The 17,887-nt window shown below is 45.5% G+C and overlaps 3 non-coding genes across 3 annotated transcripts; 2 read left to right on the top strand and 1 right to left on the bottom strand.

The window, feature by feature from the left end:
• Positions 1 to 1,985: 1,985 nt before the first annotated feature.
• TRNAC-GCA (transfer RNA cysteine (anticodon GCA)) lies at positions 1,986 to 2,057 on the bottom strand. The gene has a single exon. It is a non-coding gene; the product is annotated as a tRNA-Cys (tRNA).
• Positions 2,058 to 6,425: 4,368 nt separating this feature from the next.
• Positions 6,426 to 6,497, top strand: TRNAC-GCA (transfer RNA cysteine (anticodon GCA)). Its single transcript has one exon. It is a non-coding gene; the product is annotated as a tRNA-Cys (tRNA).
• Positions 6,498 to 11,332: 4,835 nt separating this feature from the next.
• TRNAC-GCA (transfer RNA cysteine (anticodon GCA)) lies at positions 11,333 to 11,404 on the top strand. The gene has a single exon. It is a non-coding gene; the product is annotated as a tRNA-Cys (tRNA).
• Positions 11,405 to 17,887: the final 6,483 nt, after the last annotated feature.

The following is a 17,887-nucleotide window of genomic DNA, read 5'->3' as shown; positions in this document are numbered from 1 at the left end:
CTTCTCACAAGAATTGTCTTCTCTGACTGCTTTTAAAATCATCCTTTGTCTGTGGTATTATGAAGTTTCTCTGCAATGTACCTAGGTATGGATTTATTTTTATTTATCTTTCTTGGAACTCATGGTTCCTAAATCTGAGGCATTGTATTTTTGTACAAGTCTGGAAAATCTCAAACATTATATCTTTTAATAGTGCCTCTCCTCCATTATTTTTTCTGTTTGTAGAATTCATATGTGATATTTGTTGGAACTTTCAATTTTATTCTCTACCTTTCTTAGCCACTCCTTTATGGTTTGCATTCTTTTAGACCTCTGTGCTTTGTTCTTGGTAATTTTTTCTAAGATTTCTATCCCATTTCATTCCCAGATTTCTCTTTTCTCTCTCTCTCTGCCTAAACTGCTCTAAACTATTAATTTTAATTATTGTATTTTTTATTTTAAATGAATGTCCTTCATCTCATTAGAAATCATCTATTCTCATATATTCAATTCCTTAATCTCCAATAACATTAACCATACTTAATTTATAATACCTGTTTGATCATTCTGCTATCTGACATTCCTTATTTGTCTAATGGTTTTCATTCATGGTAGATGGATTCCTCATATATTTTACTATTTTGAACTGTGAACTCATCTTAATCTAGGTTTCATCAGTAGAGTTCTGTGGGGCCTCTTGAAGGCATGCCCCTAAGAGTTTGTGTTTGCTTCTTCTGGGTACTCCAGAATCATTGTTAGCCTGAGTGCACTTTTTATGTTAACTTTCAGCTTGGGAACTTTCTGAACCATGCAGATACTGTAAATTCAAAGCCATAACATATGTGGGAGTAAATCCGTGGCTATGAATTCTCAGGGGAGATGCCTTCTTCCTCCTGAAGAGAGAAAGGCCCCCTGTCCTCTTGTGCTGATATTTTCCTAGTCCACCCTTTCACTAATGGTGTGGCTGCTACTGCTAAGTCACTTCAGTCATGTCTGACTCTGTGTGATTCCAGAGGGGATTAAGACCTAATTTCCTGGACTGAAATGGCTATTAAGACTCAGGCAAGTAGGTTATATCACCACAACCATCACAGTCCTTCTTGGAGGGTTTTAGTTCACCCTCCAACCCGATTCCTAAAAGATCTTTACTGCTGTGAGAGCTCAGCAAGACCTACGAATGGATATTTGCTCTCTTTTGCTTTACATTTCTGGACATTCTAAAGTAGGAGGAGTTTTAGAAGATCAAGTTTAGCATATTGCTGGTTACAGAAATCCTTTTCTTTCATTTTTTTCCTTTTTTTCCCTTTTCTTTTAAATTAGAACCTTTCTTCATTTATCTAGTTATCCTCACTTTCAGTTGACCATTTCTTCATTTGATTCCCTTGCTCACCACAGACAGTTCCTGATGAGCTCAGTCTCTCCTGTGTCTGGCATCAAGTAGAACACAAATTTGTCTTGAGTAAATGGATGATTCTGTGATAGCCATTGCTCTTATTTGTGTAAGCTTTGTGAGGATAGCGTGGGGGTCAAAGAGCCCATGCCACTGTAGGGAAGATGGGTCAGGAGCAGAGGTGTGCTTGAGCCCGCTTGCACCAGGGAGTCACTTGTCAGCATGTCTTCCCAACACCATGATCAGCGATCTTGTGTTTCTGGCTTGACATTGGACTTGGTGAGATTATTTATACCGTGAATTTGGAAAACGCTGCAAATCAATGCTTCCCCTCCCCTCAAGAGCTGGTTGTTAAACACTTACCAACACAGCACTGACTTAGGGCAATGAAAACGTGTAGAAACAAGCCTACGTAGAACAAGACCAGTGGTAAGTGAAAGAAAAAGCCATTGTTGGAGGAACGTATCACTCTAGAGTTGTGGTGTTCAGAGACAGGGTTTCCAGTTACCCCAGATTTTTCCCCAGATTTGAGAGGACTTGGTATCCTGAGGCCCTGGATTAGGGAAAGGAGCTGAACCTTCAATACCAGCTCCAGCTAGCAAAAGTGAAGGACAGCAGGGGGCACCTGGATTTGAACCAGGGACCTCTTGATCTGCAGTCAAATGCTCTACCCCTGAGCTATACCCCCTGATGTAAGTAGAGGCCTTAGTACTGCCTTTTATCTGTGTCGCCATGCCCAACATTCCTATAAATTTTTGCCACAAGATGTTCACCAGGCTGGGCCTGCTCAAAGCTGCCAAACCAGCCTCACTATAATTTTACTCCCTTGATGCAAAACAAGCAACAGGTTCCCCTCCCTGTAACCACCTCCCTGCTATTTCTGGAAAAGCACTGACACTGGTATTTACGGCAGGAGAGGCCTTCAGGGTCACTGGTTTATGCCCTTCACAGTCGGCATCTGAACACAGAGATTCAGGATTTCTGGTCTGCCCAAGCACATACAGCTCCTTACAGATAAACTCAGGACCTGAATCCACTTGTCCTGACTTTGGGTTCAGGACCTTATAACTAAGCCAGTGAGTCTGTTATCTTCCTCTTTTCCCTATCCTTTATCAGTCAAAAAATGTAAAGGCTACAGAAGAGGAGTGTTTTACTAGATTAATGATGAGTTGGGACCATCAGGGGAACTAGAGTGTGGGCTTAGCAGCGCACGCAGTGCCATGCAACCGAAGGACCACAGGGAGAAGACAACGGGGACACCAGATTTGACCCTGGGCACGCCGCACCCTTCGGGCCAGTCCTCAGATTTCCTGTGCTCAAGAAGCATCTTGGGAGCTTGTCAAACATGCAGATGTGATGTGGGGTTAGGAACAAGCTTCTTATTGAGGGTCTGGGGGATCCCACTTTGAGAAACACCTGTCACAGATCTATATCGGCTCTCTTGTGCGCCACCTGCAGGAAGCCTTAGGTACTGAACCCCCAGGAAGGGAGGGGTTAGGAATTCTAGCACCTCCCCCAGGGTCAGACTGAGCTGGTGGGCAGTTCAGTTCAGTTCACTTGAGTCGCTCAGTCATGTCCGACTCTTTGCGACACCATGAATTGCAGCACGCCAGGCCTCCCTGTCCATCACCAACTCCCGGAGTTCTCTCAGACTCACGTCCATCGAGTCGGTGATGCCATCCAGCCATCTCATCCTCTGTCGTCCCCTTCTCCTCCTGCCCCCAATCCCTCCCAGCATCAGAGTCTTTTCCAATGAGTCAACTCTTCGCATGAGGTGGCCAAAGTACTGGAGTTTCAGCTTTAGCATCATTCTTTCCAAAGAACACCCAGGACTGATCTCCTTTAGAATGGACTGGTTGGATCTCCTTGCAGTCCAAGGGACTCGCAAGAATCTTCTCCAACACCACAGTTCAAAAGCATCAATTCTTCGGTGCTCAGCTTTCTTCACAGTCCAACTCTAACATCCATAGACGACCACTGGAAAAACCACAGCCTTGACTAGACGAACCTTTGTTGGCAAAGTAATGTCTCTGCTTTTCAATATGTTGTCTAGGTTGGTAATAACTTTCCTTCCAAGGAGTCTTTTAATTTCATGGCTGCAGTCACCATCTGAAGTGATTTTGGAGCCCAAAAAAATAAAGTCTGACACTGTTTCCACTGTTTCCCCATCTATTTCCCATGAAGTGATGGGACCAGGTGCCATGGTGTTAGTTTTCTGAATGCTGAGCTTTAAGCCAGCTTTTTCACTCTCCACTTTCACTTTCATCAAGAGGCTTTTTAGTTCCTCTTTACTTTCTGCCATAAGGGTGGTGTCATCTGCATATCTGAGGTTATTGATATTTCTCCTGGCAATCTTGATTCCAGCTTGTGCTTCTTCCAGCCCAGCGTTTCTCATGATGTACTCTGCATATAAGTTAAATAAGCAGGGTGACAATATACAGCCTTGACATACTGCAGAGGCAGGATGAAAACCAAGGACCACAATCAGATTGCTTATCCTCTGAACTCTGCTCTAGACCCATGCTTCTTAATTTGGGGGTGCATCAAAATTACTTGGAGGACTTGTTAAAACAGGGATGTCCGGACTTCCCCCTGAAAGTTTCTGATTAACAAATTCTCAGGTACCACTGATGCTGGGAGTCTGAGGCTGTGCTTTAAGAACCACTGCTCTAGATCCACCCATCTGTGACCAGGCCCTTTCACACTCGCAGCCACACCCAGGGCACCTGTTCACCCTTCCCTCATCTTGTGTTTACTGAGCACTGGTGCCTCCTCCACTCCATCAAAGATCCATATCCTGAGACCCCCCACCCATTTCTCCCATTGCCTGCTGGGAGCCCCTGGGAGGGTCTTCTTTGTCATGGATTACCTCTCTTCCCAGTTTACCATTCAGGAAACTAAATCTGAAAAAGCTTCTGCCAATACAGGGAAAACTCATTCAAGGGAATCAAGGAGATCCAGCTCTTCTGTCCAGAGCAGCCTGATTCAAGTTGAAGATCTCAGTCTGCCTCAGAAAAATTCAGCCCAGGGGGTTGCATTGTGACTCCTATATTGCAGAGGAGGAAACAGAGGACGGGAGAGTATCTTTGGCCCCACAGAGGCAAGTAGCTCAGGAGAGAAGGCGGCTCCAGATATCCCATGGGTGTCATCCTTCAGCTTTGCATTTCCTTGTTTCTCTCTGGGTTCATCTCCTTTCTTTCTCCTTAATTCATTGAGGTTCTGATCCAGTTAATGGTCTTAGGTTTGGCACATCTGAAATGTCTTTCTTTTGTCCTCTTGCTTGAATGTCAGTTTACCTGGGTTCAGAATTCTAGATTGAGTCTATAGCCATGGCACCCTGAACACACCCGATCTTGTCAGAAGTCTAAATTGGAAGTTATTTTCCTTCATACTTAAAAAATTTATTTTATAATACTATAAAGTATCAGTAAAGACAACTTTATTATCCAATTGCTCTTCTCACCAAAGTATCACATTTAAAAATTTTTTGAAATGCACACATGGTTCATGGGTCTGGCTACACAGCTATTTAGTTTTACTTATTTGTGCCTATATTTTCACTTACACAATTTTTAAAAATAACATTTTCCTAATTATGATAAATAATAATAAAGTGCTGTACTCAGTATATCAGCAAATCTGGAAAACTCAGCAGTGGCCACAAGACTAGAAAAGGTCAGTTTTCATTCCAATCCCAAAGAAAGACAGTGCTGAATAATGCTCAAATGACCATACAGTTGTGCTCATTTCACATGAAAGTAAGGTAATGCTCAAAATCCTTCAAGCTAGGCTTCAGCAGTACATGAACTGAGAACTTCCAGATGTCAAAGCTGGATTTTGAAAAGGCAGAGGAACCAGAGATCAAATTGCCAACATGCATTGGATCATAGAAAAAGCAAGAGCATTCGAGAAAAACATCTACTTCTGCTTCTTTGACCAGTTTAAAGCCTTTGACTATGTGGATCACAACAAACTGTGGAAATTCTTAAAGAGATGGGAAAAATCAGACCACCTTACCTGTCTCGTGAGAAACCTGTAGGCAGGTCAAGAAGCAACAGTTAGGGTGAAAAAATTGGCTTAAAACTGAACATTCAAAAAAACAGATTTTGGCATCCAGTCCCATCACTTCATGATAAATAGATGGGGGAAAAGTAGAAACAGTGACAGACTTTATCTCCTTGGGCTCCAAAATCACTGCAGATTGTGACTGTAGCCACAACATTAAAAGACACTTGGTCCTTGGAAGGAAAACTATAACAAACCTAGATAGCATATTAAAAAGTAGAATATCACTTTGCCAACAAAGGTCTGTATAGCTGAAGCTATGGTTTCTTCAGTAGTCATATACGGATGTGAGAGTTGGACCATACAGAAGGCTGAGCACCAAAGAATTAATGGTTTTTAATTGTGATTGCTGGAGAAGACTCTTGAGAGTCCCTTGGACTGCAAGGAGATCAAACCAGTGAACCCTAAAGGAAATCAACCCTGAATATTCACTGAAAGGACTGATGCTGAAGCTGAAGCTCCAATACTTTGGCCACCTGATCCAAAGAGGTGACTCACTGGAAAAGACCTTGATGTTGAGAAAGACTGAGGGGAAGAGGAGAAGGGGACGGCAGAGGATGAGATGGTTGGATGACATCACTGACTCACTAGACAAGAGTTCGAGCAAACTCGGGGAGATGGTGAAGGACAGGGAAGCCTGGTGTGCTGCAATCCGTGCAGTTGCAAAGAGTCAGACACAGCTTAGCGACTGAACAACAACTATTATAAAGCAATAAAAAGGTATAAACCCACAGGACAAAAAGTATGTGGATGAGATAATTAGTTTCACATGGAAGAAAAAACAAAACAGCTGACATAGTCTGTAGAGAAATCATCCAAGAAGTATTCTGTGGGAGGCGCAGGGGAGGTTGGAGACCAGAGGGCATTACTGAGGGATGCCATTCTACAGGTTCCCACTGGCTCTCAGAGAATGGATGGTGATTGCCGTCAATTGCATACCTGGGTGTTCTGACATAGTGAATTGGTGCTAGTTCAGAACCTAGAATGGCCTGGGGGTATAGCTCAGGGGTAGAGCATTTGACTGCAGATCAAGAGGTCCCCGGTTCAAATCCGGGTGCCCCCTGCTGATTTTCTTTCCATCTGGAGACTACACACGTGGTCACTGTAGATTAGATCTCAGTACCACCAAACTTCACCTCCACCCCCCACCCCGCTTGTTGGGAGGCTTTTTAAATTAGGCTACTTTCCTCCAGGGGGGCTTAGCAAACTGAACATGGAAGGAGTAAGGAGAGGAGAGGAAAGGTAGGAAAGGTCATCTTCTGACTCAGGAAATGGTTGGAAGTTTTCCTCATCCAGCGTTGGAGGCTTTGTCTTGACCCTAAGAGCTGTGTGTGTTTGGTCAGCTCTTCCAATTGCTATTTATATTATTATTTCTCTTTTCAAGTGAGTTAGGAAGGTCCAAGGAGCCAACTGAATTAGCAGCTGTGCCCCCGCAGACTCTGGGGACGAATCCGAATACTTTTATTTGAAAAACAACACATTCTCTGCTCTTCCTACGCAACCAGCACTATCTACCCGATCAGACACATTTGGGGAGAGATGACACTGGATGATTCTCAAGCGCATTTTGCTGAACGTGGGCTTTCCAGGTGGCGCAAGTGATAAAAGAAACTGCCTGCCAATGCAGGAGACTAAGAGATGAAGGTTCAATCCCTGGGACGGAAAGATCCCCTGGAGGAGGCCATGGCAACCCACTCCAGTGTTCTTGCTTGGAGAATCCCATGGACAGAGGAGCAGGGCGGGCTACAGTCCATGGGGTCGCAAAGAGTCAGACACGACTGAAGCGACTTAGCATGCACATATGATTATCAAAGCCAGTGCCCTCGACAGGGCCAGGAGCAAGGAGGGAGAGGGCAGACCTAGTGAGAAAGTCGTGCTTCTGCCAGGGGGCAGACCCCCAGGTTCTGGAAGCCACAAACACCTGGGTGACTGGCTGTGCTACTGTTCAGGATAGCACTGTGGGTGGAAAGATGCTTTTCAGATAATAATGGCTCACAGTTAGATCATTTAAACACAAATCACAAGGTCTAAGATCCATAATCCAAGTAACCCTACTGCTGTCACTTTAAAAAATTAATAGACTTTATTTTTCAGAGTAGTTTTAATTTTACAGAAAAACTGAGCAGAAAGTGCAGAGAGCTCCCCTCCATCCCCTCACCTCAGCTGCCCCCTCCCAGGTGCCCCATTATTAAATTTTATATCAGTGTTGTTGTTGTTGTCCAGTCATCCAGTCATGCCTGACTCTTTGCGATCCCATGGACTGCAGCACGCCAGGCTTCCCTGTCCATCACCATCTCCCGGAGCTTGCTCAAACTCATGTCCATTGAGTCGGTGATGCCATCCAAACATCTCATCCTCTGTCGTCCCCTTCTCCTCCTGCCTTCAGTCTTTCCCAGCATCAGGGTCTTTTCCAATGAGTCGGCTTTTCACATCAGATGGCCAAAGTATTGTAGCTTCAGCTTTACCATCAGTCCTTCCAATGAATGTTTGGGACTGATTTCCTTTAGAATTGACTGGTTTGATCTCCTTGCAGTCCAGGGGACTCTCAAGAGTCTTCTCCAACATCACAGTTCAAAAGCATCAATTCTTCTGTGCTCACCCTTCTTTATGGTCCAACTCTCACATCCATACATGACCAGTGGAAAAACCACAGCCTTGACTAGATGGACCTTTGTTGGCGAAGTAATGTCTCTTCTTCTTAACATGCTGTCTAGGTTGGTCATAGCTTTTCTTCCAAGGAGCGAGAGTCTTTCAATTTCATGACTTCAGTCACCACCTGCAGTGATTTTGGAGCCCAGTGAAATAAAGTCTGTCACTGTTTCCATTGTTTCCCCATCTATTTGCCATGAAGTGATAGGACTGGATGCCAAGATCTTAGTTTTTTTGAAAGTTGAGTTTTAAGCCAGCTTCTTCACTCTTCTCTTTCACCCTCATCAAGAGGCTCTTTAGTTCCTCTTCACTTTATGCCATATGGGTGGTGTCTGTGTATCTGAGGTTATTGATATTTCTCCCAGCAATCTTGATTTCAGCTTGTACCTCATCCTGCCTGGCATTTCACGTGATGTACTCTGCATAGAAGTCAAATAAGCAGGGTGACAATATACAGCCTTGGCATATACCTTTCTCAATTTGGAACCAGTCCATTGTTCCATATGTGGTTCTAACTGTTGCGTTTTTACCTGCATACAGGTTTCTCAGAAGACAGGTAAGGTGGTCTGGTATTCCCAATCTCTTTAGGAATTTTCCACAGTTTGTTGTGAAAAATTAAATGCACACAATTAAATGCTTTAGCGTAGTCAGTGAAGCAGAGGTAGATGTTTTTCTGGAATTCTCTTGCTTTTTCGTCAACATCTGCTAGATGTTGGCAATTTGATCTCTGGTTCCTCTGCCTTTTCTAAATCCAGCTTGAACATCTGGAAGTTCTTGCTTCATATACTATTGAAGCCTGACTTGGAGAATTTTGAGCACTACTTTGCTAATGTGTGAAAGGAGTGCGATTGTGCAGTAGGTTGAACATTCTTTGGCATTGCCTTTTTCGGGATTGGAATGAAAAGTCCTGTGGCCACTGCTGAGTTTTCCAAATTTGCTGGCATATTGAGTGCAGCACTTTCACAGCATCATCTTTTAGGATTTGAAATAGCTCAGCTGGAATTCCATCACGTACTCTAGCTTTGTTTCTAGTGATGCTTTCTAAGGCCCACTTGACTTCCCACTCCAGGATGTCTGGCTCTAGGAGAGTGATCACACTGTTGTGGTTATCTGAGTCATGAAGATCTTTTTTGTATAGCTCTTCTGTATTCCTGCCACCTCTTCTTAATATCTTCTGTTTCTGTTAAGTCCATACCATTTCTGTCCTTTATTGTGCCCATCTTTGCATGAAATGTTCCCTTGGTATCTCTAATTTTCTTGAAGAAATCTCTAGTCTTTCCCATTCTACTGTTTTCCTCTATTTCTTTGCACTGATCACTTAAGAAGGCTTTCTTATCTCTCCTTGCTATTCTTTGGAACTCTGCATTAGATGGATATATCTTTTCTCCTTTGCCTTCCACTTCTCTTCTTTTCTCAGATATTTGTAAGCCTTCCTCAGACAACCATTTTGCCTTTTTGCATTTCTTTTCCTTGGGGATGGTTTTGATCACAGTCTCCTGTACAATGTTATGAACCTCCGTCCATAGTTTTTCAGGCACTCTTTCTATCATATCTAATTCCTTAAATCTGTTTGTCACTTCCATTTTATAATGGTAAGGGATTTGCATTAATGTGACCTTTATTAAAAATAGCAAATGAATGTTGATGCATTAATATTAACCAATGTGCATGGTTAACATTAAGGTTCATGCTTGGTATCATATGGTTTTGTGGGTTTTGATAAATGCATAATGTCATGTACCCACAATTAAAATATCCTTCAGAATAATTTCACTGCCCTAAAAATTCTGCTGCTATACCTATTCATCCCACTCTCCCACCCCAAATCCCAGGCAACCACTGATCTGTTTGCTGTCTTCACAGTTCTGCCTTTTCCAGAATGTCATCTAGTCGGAAATGTACACTATATGGCCTTTTTAAACTGGCCTCTTTCACTTAGCAATATGAATGTAATATTCCTCCATGCCTTTTTGTGGCTTGATAGCTAGTTACTTTTCATCACTGAATAATATTCCTCTGTTTGGACCTGATATGGGGTGTCTGGAGGTCTGCAAGGGGACAGGCACACATAGGACCCAGGATCTCCCACCGCAGGCCAGAAGGAAAGAGTTCTGACCACACAGCAGTGCCCCTTGGTCCCACCCTGTGGGCCCCCAAATAACCACCTTTACATCCGGTCATGAAATTGAAAGACGCTTGCTTCTTGAAAGAAAAGCTATGACCAACCTAGACAGCATATTTAAAAAGCAGAGACATACTTTGCCAACAAAGGTCCATCTAGTCAAAGCTATGGTTTTTCCAGTAGTCATGTATGGATGTGAGAGTTGGACCATAAAGAAGGCTGAGCACCGAAGAATTGATGTTTTTGAACTGTGGTGTTGGAGAAGACACTTGAGAGTCCCTTGGATTGTAAGGAGATCCAACCAGTCAATCATAAAGGAAATCAGTCCTGAACATTCATCGGGAGGACTGATGCTGAAGCTGAGGCTCTGATACTTTGGCTACCTGGTGTGAAGAACTGACTCACTGGAAAAGACCCTGATGCTGGGAAAGATTGAAGGCGTGAGGAGAAGGGGATGACAGAAGATGAGATGGTTGGATGGCATCACTGACTCGATGGAGTTTGAGCAACCTCTGGGAGTTTATGATGGACAGGGAAGCCTGGTGTGCTGCAGTCCACGGGGTCACAAAGAGTCGGACACAACTGAGCAACTGAACTGAACTGAACGCCTGGTCTTAGGTTCCGCGATTGTGCTCCCCAAAGGATCTTGGCGCCACCTGTCCGCGTGTCTCCCCTGGGTTCAGCCCCTAGGACCCCGCCTCAGGCGGGGACCAGGCCTGGAGAGGTGAGTGTGCCATGGAGGGTCAGGCAAGGAAGGAGGCTGAGGCAAGGAGGCTGGCGCAGAGCAGGGGGCGGAGTCAGAGGAGCTAGGGGAGGAGGGAAGGGAGGAAGAACGTGGAGGGGGTGGGGTTTCAACCCTAAAAGCCCTCTGTCTCAAACATGGTGCCTCCCTCCCCGCCGCCAGCAGTGCTGGTGGCAACTAGAATGGAAAGGTACCTCTTAGACAAGGGCGGAGCCTCGGGGGCTGCAAAGGTGAACTCATGGCCCGAGAATGGCCTCCAGTCAGTTTGTGGTGGCTTTGCCAGTTTCAGAGGTGGTGAGGAATGGATAGAATTTACAGTAGCTATGGAATGCTTGGGTGTGGTAACACACCTGAAGTAAGGTATTGAGAAGCTGTTATGGAGCAAGGGGGTATAGCTCAGGGGTAGAGCATTTGACTGCAGATCAAGAGGTCCCCGGTTCAAATCCGGGTGCCCCCTGGTAGCTTCCTTTATTGCCAAATGGCTTCCCTGACAACAGATTTTTCACAACCCCGCCACTACTCTTCCCCAGAATAGTTGTCTTTCCAAGTGCCTTCTCTCTTGTGTCAGAGTGAAGTGAGGTAGACTGACCTAGCGGCTGTAATTCACCTCTATCCTTTCTACCCCTGTTGTTTTGTGACCTGTCTTTGCCGCTGAAGCCGGTGTGCTCTGCGTCCCTTTGCTCTGGGCTCTGCTGCAGTTATCAGTCTAGGCCAGTCAGGAGACAGAAACTACACAGTACTTTAAACAGGGACTTTATTTTATTTTTTAAAATAAAGAATGATTGTGCTAAAGAATGATTGTGCTATGAAGAGGGAATAACTATAAAGGTGCAAAAGTGAAAGAAAGTGAAAGTGAAGTTGCTCAGTTGTATCCAACCATGGGATTTTCCAGGCAAGTGTCCTGGAGTGGAATGCCATTTCCTTCTCCAGGGGATCTTCCTGACCCAGAGAGCGAACCTGGGTCTCCCACATTGAGGGCAGACACTTTACCGTCTGAGCCACCAGGGAAGCCCCATAAAGGTACAAAGAAAACCCTAAAGGTATCCCTGGGGTGAAGGGCCCAGTCAAGGGCGAATTTGGAAGGGGAACCCTTCACCAAAGATAGGATTCAGACCTCATCGAGGAAGGTGGGGTTGCAGCCCGCTTACCACATTGCCCCAGCCAGACCAGCTCATGGTTTCCAAGCAATCAGGAAGCAGCCTTGGGGGACACAGGTAAGCCTTGTGGAGGTGTGAGGCCTGAACTGTGCAGTGTCCACACTGGGAGGATGTGAAACCAGACTTCTGGGCAGAGGCAAGTCGAGGCTGGCTGGCAGGTGCATGGGTGGGGGAGGGAGGCTGGCAGGTACAGGAGTGGTCACCCACTCAGCTGGGGCTGCAAGGTCACCAAGTGACTTGTCCTTTGGGTGTGTACCTGGGGCAGAGCATCACCAAGTGTCCTTACACACCCGCACCACTCCCCAGCTTGCAACAGGAGGGCCAGGGGCAAACACCTGTAGTAGGAACTAGGCAAAGGACCGCTTTCTCCTGCAGTGTCCCTCCTGCACCTTCGACTGACAACTGTTAATATTGTGCTCACTTAAAGGAGAAACAAAGAACCCAGTCCATTATCCCTCAGCAGGTATGGAAGGGTGAATTTGGAGCTGAGAGTCTTGATAACTGGCACACCATGTGTTTTGGCCAACAGGATGTGGGTAGACATGATGCAAGCAGCGCCCCGAGATCTACTTGCAAGGTTGGGTTTGCCCTCTGGCACTTCTGCCCTTACCCTGAGCCAGGCTTTCCCTGTAAGCTTCTCTCCTTCCGCCGGGCCCCTGAATGAGCACAAGACCCAACCCTGAGCCCAGCTCACTGAGAGGCGCCAAGGCCAGCTGGCCCAGAGCTTGAAGCCCACTCACCCAGCCCAGCCCAGCCTAGACCAGCTGATTCCTGCAAACCCATGGAGGCGACAGTAAATGCTTATTGTTGTGTGTTACTGGTTGGGGGCGGCTTGTTATGCAACATTTTTCTAAATAAGACCAGCCAGTACTGAAATCAGTGTCTCGAAGGAGGCTCTGGCTGTACCCAACGGTAGAAGGGCACATGGTGGTTTCTTCTGCATACTCGTATCTGCTTCCTGTCTTGTCCAGTCTGTGAAAGTAGATGTTTATTGCAGTAAGTCTACTGCAAGTGGTCCACTGCTGTGAGTCTGCAGTGTCCTGTCACTGGATTCGGGCTGCGAGAGGGGTGGATAACTCAGATCATGGTGTACATGTGTAGCTGCTTCAGTCATAGCTTCCCGGTGCCTCGCTCGGACCTAATGTAGATCCTGAACTTTGTCTGATTGAATGAGGCTTTGAGGACTTGGGATAAAGCTGAGTATATTTTGCATGTAGTAGACCTGTAAATAATTATGACCAAGAGGGCAGATCATGGTAGATTAAACTTTTCCCCCGCCTTGTTCACTTACTCTGTCTTGTGCCCTTTGCCACAAGGCTTTTCAGATCCTCCCATTAGAAGGAGGTATGTTTCCCTGCCCTTGCTTTAGGGCTTGGTCCTATGACTTGTTCTGACTGATGGGATGTTAGCCCATGTGATACAAGCAGAGGCTTGTGATCTGCTTGCGTCGTCAGACTTGACTTTTTGCATTTTTGCCATTTCCAAGAGAAATCTTCCCCTGCTAGCTACTACTCCTCCAACTGGGACTCTGGAATGAACAGACAGGGAGCAAACCTAAGCCCAGTTCACAGAAACCGAGCACAGATGGACCTACAGCTTGAAGCGGGGCCACCAGGTAAAGTCCAGCTGAGATCCATCATTGTTTGGCATCTGTGCTGCTGCCCTGTGAACATGAAAATAAATACTTATGGTTGCACGAATCAGAATCCTGGGATTATTTGTTTTGAAGCATTACTGTGGGCGTCGCTGACTGATACAACTACAGTTCTTACAGTCTTCTCTCCCCCACGACAGTGCTCACCAGCTTCTGAGTGAGGGGAGAGGATGAGACTTCAGTTTTTGAAGAAATTCAGTTTGTGGCTAGAGGGTGGAAAAGTGTTGATTAGACAAGTGTGGGGTCTCTGGGGAACGGGAAAAAAGATGAACTCATAGACAGAAGTTAGTCTCTACCCAGTTTGTGTTGGGTCCACCAATGTCCACAGTCTGCTTGGGAATGAACAAAGTTTATAGCACACTATGGAATGGGTTGGTGTGGCAACACAGGTGAAATAAGCTAAGGAGGACCTTCATTTAGGTAAGGGGGTATAGCTCAGGGGTAGAACTGCAGATCAAGAGGTCCCTGGTTCAAATCCGGGTGCCCCCTGTGGTAGCTTGCTATATTAGCAGATGCAGATAAAGGACCCTATTTAGCGTTTTCCACCACCTTCACCATTATCACCACTCGTCCACGGTCCATGTCAGCTTTCTCAGGTCCCCCGTGTTCTCTGACACAGATCATGGTGTGCGTGCATAGTCGCTTCAGTCATGTCCGACTATTTGCGATCCCATGGACTGTAGCCCACCAGGCTCCTCGTAGTTCTGTCTTCAAGGATCTGTGTGTGTTTCACTTCTTCATCAGTTCCTCTTTAAAATTTACATTATGGAGGACACACTGAATCACAGGTTACCCAGCTTGACTGCACCAGAATTACTTAGGGACATTATTAAAAATACGGAGTAGCAGGAGGATGGGGCAATGCCGGGTAGGGGATTAAGAGGTACAAACTATTCGGTTATAAAATAAGCTACAAAGAGATATTGTACAACACAGGGAATGTAACCAATATTTTATAATAACTGTAAATGGAGTATGACTTTAAAATTTGTGAATCACTGCATTGTACACCTGTAACGTATTATACAACAACTCTATTTCAATAAAAAATAAAATTAAAAAAGTTTGAAATACAGATTAGCCCCAGAAATCCTGACTTCGTAGAACTAATGAGGAGCATGTGAGCTTTGTTTTGAGGAAGGGCACACTCCCCTGCTAACCTTGACCCCAAAATCCAGTGATTCTAAGTGGCTAGAAAATTATTTTGGAACTTGAGTATGCATGTAAGTCATTCAGTCGTGTCCAACTCTTTGTGACCCTGTGTGTAGCCCGCCAGACTCCTCTGTCCCTGGGATTCTCCAGACAAGAATACTGGAGGGGGTTCATGCCCTCCTCCAGGGGATCTTCCTGACCAAGGAATTGAACCCAGGTCTCCTGCGGCTCCTGCATTGCAGTTGGATTTCTGCTGAGCCACCGGGGATGCCCTTTGGAACTTATACCCCTGTGTGAGGCTAAACAACCTCTGGTGGCAAACCTCAAGGGTCCAGCTGATACCTTCGACCCAGGACTGAGGGAAGACAGGGTGCAGGGCTGTAGGCATAGACCACAGCCAGGTGTGCAGAGGTGGGAGAATGTGGGACCGGGGAGAAGGGCACAGGCATGGGAGAGTGGTGACAGGTTATAGCGGTACAGTATTGCCAGGTGGGATGACTGCCCATAAGTAGTAACTCAGCTCCCTTCGTTAAAGTTCAGCATTGAAACAGGCTTATAGACACCACTGGTTGTGTCAGAGTAAAACATCTGATTGATGATTCAGAGAATCCTTGTTTATAGGCGGATGCGGTGCTTCCTTTTCCATTTTTCCCCAGCCTTTCAACTCTTTTCCATGTTTTGAGGGTTCCCTATTGTGTGAGCACGAGCCCTGGTGGAAGAAATGCCTCTGCTGGCAGCTGCAGAAGCCAAAATCAAAGGCTATTTCCTCCCTCTGTCCTCCTGGCATCTCCGACTCACATGATATCTGTAGACTGAGTGGCACACATCCCAGGGTTGGCAGGGCCCGAGCACCATCCATGAGTGCCCTAACCAGCATGACTTGCCCAGCAAGCTGGCTGGGTTCCTTCCCTTGGACCTTCCCTGGTTCATGAACCCGTGTCTTCCACCTTCCTTCAGTGCCATGAACTCTCCCACATCAGACAATGCTTACCTTTCCAGTTTCGCTTTCTGTGACGCTGTGCCTAGGGTAATGCAACAGTTGGAGCGGGTTGCAGACAAAAGACTTTAAAGAAAACTAGGGCAGGTGTAGGACTGGTTTTCTGCCCTGATTGGGACTGAATAAAGTGGAAATCCTTTGATTCTTCAGGGCCAAGAAACCAGGAGCCCAGGGCTTCAGTGGCAAAGTAGCTGAGTAATTGATCACACAGATGCAACTGACCGTCCGGATTCGAGGCTGGTTATTCATCCGGAAGGCACTTAATGGCTATTTATAACTGGCATCCATTCTGATTGGTCAGTGTCTGTGGTTGCCATTGAAGGTTTTGAGTATCACCTCTTCTTGGACAAAACTTTTAAAGCCAGCTGCTGTTCTGAGAACGGTGTGAAGGGCCGAGTCCGAAGGCTTTGGGAAGCTTGAAGACACATGGTGGAAAGCTCAAATGTCTGCATTCTCTTCTCTGACTCAGGTGGAGATGGTCAAGTCTTCCCAATGACTGCACTGAAAAACTCAGCTCGTGCTGCTCAATGATGGAGACTGCTGGAAAATGAAGGCACAGTTGCCAAATTACAATCCTAGTTGGGTTTGTTGTTTTCCCCGCTTCTGGTACCAATTGCTGCTTCAGTGACGGCCACTCCCACAAAGTTTCAGAGACTCTCAGGACAACTCCTCACACTTGAAACACAAGTTGCTGCATCTTGCCCTCACCTTAGCTTCTACTGGGAGTGTTTTCTGTTCCTCAGGTAATGGTTAAGGATGTTAAAACACTGACACAAACACGGTCTCCCTGAGTAGCTGTGTAGAGCCAGTGGTTACTAGTTGCCAAGTTCTACATCTATGTACATGTGTTTTGATATTCGTAGTAATCCCAAAGTTTTTTCAGAAAAATATTTAACTCATACATACACATGCACACGCATGCATGCACGCACACACACACAAGCACACACACACACAACTTTGACATCTCGCATTTGAATGTCTGTGGTGGCTTAGACTTTCTGTTTCTCATCCAATAACATCTAATAATAAGTTGAACTTTGTAATAAGAGAAGGGCCTCCCAGGTGACTCAAAGAATCTGCCTGCAATGTAAGAGACGTGAGTTCGATCCCTGGGTTGGAAAGGTCCCCTGAAGTAGGAAATGACAACCTACTCCAGTATTCTTGCCTGGGAAATCCCATGGACAGAGAGTCAGACATGACTTAGCAACTAAACCACAACAGTAAGAGAAAGAGCCTTGGTATTGAGTTCAAAGGGATATTTGGCAGAAGCAAAAAGTACAGACTAGGAAAGCACTGGTCTCCCAATTTCTCTATCCTCTCAGATGTCCGGTTGCAACAACTATTACTATACTGCAAACACAGCAACTGCTTCACATTTCTTGATGCAAATATCTCAATAATAACTAACGTTGTGGATGGAGGGGGAGTACTCTGACTTCTCAATCTCCATTTCCTCGTCCTAGGAGCATTCCGGTTTCCACTTGGATCAAATCTGGTAAGGAATCTCAGACCTTTTATAACTAAGAAGTGGGCATGCCTTGATACTAACTAGGTCATGCAAATGATCCCTCTTTGGAAGGAATCTGAGCCTCGGGCAAGAGACAAAGCACCCAGATTGGCTGGTTCTGGATTCTGCAAATGCATTTCCCTGACTACTCCAGCCTCACCGTGAGATTGCTACTGCAGTATTCGAAGCTGATTTCAGAATCTTGGAGTTTGACTTGGTCCTGCCTTTCACATTGTCGTGGCAATTTTGTGATGTGTTTCCAATAAATTACTCTCTTAAATTAGGAAAAGAAGTTCGCTGAAAAATGGATACAGCTGTCTTCACGCTCTTCTTACTTTCTGGCAACTGGAAGATCCAAGCGGTGACGTGCTTGGACCAGCGGTGGGTGAGGGTCAGAAGCTTTGTGAGAAAAACCTATCTGGTTCTGCAGAAATGCAAAAAGTCTCTCAAATAATGAAACCACTGGAGTC

The sequence above is a fragment of the Capricornis sumatraensis genome, chromosome 5 (assembly GCF_032405125.1).
Source record: "Capricornis sumatraensis isolate serow.1 chromosome 5, serow.2, whole genome shotgun sequence".
Classification (NCBI taxonomy): domain Eukaryota; kingdom Metazoa; phylum Chordata; class Mammalia; order Artiodactyla; family Bovidae; genus Capricornis; species Capricornis sumatraensis.
The sequence above is the reverse complement of the archived record's forward strand: the minus strand, read 5'-3'. Positions and strand labels throughout refer to the sequence as shown.